Source organism: Aplysia californica, unplaced genomic scaffold, assembly GCF_000002075.1.
Source record: "Aplysia californica isolate F4 #8 unplaced genomic scaffold, AplCal3.0 scaffold00355, whole genome shotgun sequence".
In the NCBI taxonomy this organism is placed as follows: domain Eukaryota; kingdom Metazoa; phylum Mollusca; class Gastropoda; order Aplysiida; family Aplysiidae; genus Aplysia; species Aplysia californica.
Window position 1 is genome coordinate 312,007 of NW_004797625.1, and position 2,778 is coordinate 314,784.

General features: G+C 38.7%; 1 protein-coding gene across 1 annotated transcript in view; it reads right to left on the reverse strand.

The window, feature by feature from the left end:
• The window catches only part of LOC101854347 (plexin-A2), a gene marked incomplete in the record, with an annotated part of 268,808 nt that overhangs the window by 226,661 nt on the left and 39,369 nt on the right, over window positions 1–2,778 (reverse strand). The window contains 1 exon segment of the mRNA XM_035970985.1: window positions 89–157.

Below are 2,778 nucleotides of genomic sequence, written 5' to 3' on the forward strand. Positions count from 1 at the left end.
GGGGTAGAAGAAGACAGAGACAGAAAAACAGAGAGGAAAAGAGAAGAAGAGGATAGCAAAAGAGAAGCTAAAAGTAGCCTGTACTCACCACAAACGGAATGTGTTTCCAAAAGATTTCAGTAATCCAATTAGCAGCTCGATTAATTCAAAACTTGGCCTGAGGGGAAAACGAAACAATTGTTTTTAACGAAATTAGTGCGTATATTAAACATTCAAAAAGAAGGAAGGACAGGGAAGTTCAATATGCGGATACATAACAAACTAAACATAACGGTTTATACAACGGGGATGATTACGGATGTACGCACACCCGTCTCCTGTGTTGACAATGATAAGTGAAGGAGGCTGGGAGTAGGTATTTATACCAAGTCCATATTTGGTGTTAAGATTGTTAACTGCATTTAAGTCTCCGCCACTGATGAGTACGTCATCTTCCGGGTCATGTGTCAGTAAGAGCGGGAAAACTTCTTACCATGTTCAGACAGACACACAGACAGACAGATCATTACATGATAAAACTGCATCATGATGAACTCCCTACTCAGACAAGACCTAAATAATATCGAAAAAGAACCTCAACTCATGTTGTAGACAACAAACAATGCGCATGATAACGGCCATATTTCTCCAATATCATATAATAATAATAATAATAATAATAATAATAATAATAATAATAATAATAAGTAATAAATAATAATAATAATAATAGTTCACTCGTCAACGTCTGACAATGACCAATGCATTCGCAGAGAAGGATGTTTCTCGAGCGAAAGTTAAGATGACTTGTTGCTTCAGCTATGGCCGATGAGACACCAATTATTCTTGCAGAGAAAATTGGCCACATTTTTTAAGCATTTAAAAAACTAATTTCTGTTTGTAGTTGTGCTGGGGAAAAGTAAGACGTCAAAGATTTAAGTGGCGAGGAAGGAGGATGTTGAACCTACTAACCATCACTTACCCTCTTCAACAGCACTCAAAAACAAGGAAGGTAAAGGTAGTGTTTGTTTATTTGTTCTTCTTAACGTCAGCAAACTGGCTTAATAAACGAGGAAAACAAAACAAAACAAGACAAAACGAAACAACTCTGCGCAAATAGAAGCACACCGACACAAAACAGCCACTCAGTTCTAGAGAAAAGCAACAAAGACAAAAACAATAGAGGGAAAGAAAAAGAAAGAGGACCTACCAGGGGCGTGTCCAACCACCCGCGACACAACGCAGCAGGTTTTTTAACGCCGGTGACAGGAAGGCTGTTGTTGTTGTTTTGATTGGTTTTTTTTATTGTGTTGTTGTTGTTGTTGTTTTGTTGTTGTTGTTTTGTGTTTTGGTTTGGTTGTTTTTTTTATTTTGTTGTTGTTGTTGTTTGTTTTGGGTTTGGTTGTTGTTGTTTGTTTTGGGTTTGTTTGTTGTTGGGTTTTTTTCATGGTAAACGTTTTACACCCCCTTCAACAGTATAAAAATCATTTAGGAGGCGGGTTGCACAACCTGACCGGTTAGAACCCACCCCGGCTGGGGATGATAAAATATTCCAGCAGACAAACATTCTAGGAAATCGAAGCTCCTGATAATAGTCAGAAAGTACTGGAAGAAAACAGTAAGCAAACAGAAACTATGAACAGAACCCTACAACGACCCACAGCATGTCATTACGAGACGTTATCAACTGCAGTGAACGTAAGATATTATGGTGGAGATCATTTCAACATCGACCATCATCACACTCCTTTCAACTCGCACTCCTCTCATATTTCGTTTTGAATGAAAAGTGCCTTTTTACCGCTCTCTATTTCTCTCTGCTCCGATATACAATCTATGACATGCACTTATGAAAAAACTTGGGAGAGTCGATCGGCAATCTGATAAGTGCAGATTGCATTACGCTCTCACCGCATGCAACGACCTTATGTAGATAGATGAAGAGAACTGAGAGGGGACTTCCACCACTAAAAGCACAGTGACGCGACAACGAGGCAATGACACGGACCAATTTGAAGTCCTACCCAAAAGACAATATGGGACATAAAAAACAAGAAGTGTAATAAAAAAAACGTTTTTCAGCTTTTGTGGCACAACTTTCAGTGTAAAGAGAGTGTAAAGCTGTACTTAAATATATGAATTTGTCTGAAATCTGACTTACAGATCATTAAGATGACTCTTTTACTTTGTGCATTGAAAACAACACAAGTCAACGAAAAAATAAATATAATAAAAACATAGAAATTGAAAAGGGGCTTGATGTGTCCAGTTTGTTTGTTTTTCAGAACAGACACCTTCCATCAAACAAACAAACAGTTACACACACAAACACACACACTCACAGACACAGACAGACACACAGACAGACTCACACACACACAAACACACAAACACACACACACACACACACACAAACGCACGCATGCGCGATAAATGAAAGTTGATAAATGAAAGTCTATCCTTTTGAAACAGGCAAAGCGATGAAAGTTGTTAGAGTTAGAGAGGATAATATTTGCCATATCATACGCAAACAAAAACTTATCGTTCCTAACACTACAAGGCTTAGTCAATTCACCCCGTGCAGAGAAATGCCAAGCACTCTTGAGAGGCTCGAGATAATACACAGCCTTCTCCCTTTTTCCGGTGTTTATCACTGTGAACCTCGTCATCTTTCGCGCTTTTCTTATCTCTTCATATGTACCCAGCTCATTCACAAAGCAGAAAATGTATTTCGCCAAAGGAATACCGCCTTTAATCTGGACACCGATACATGAAACAAATTTGCAACCCCCCCCCCCC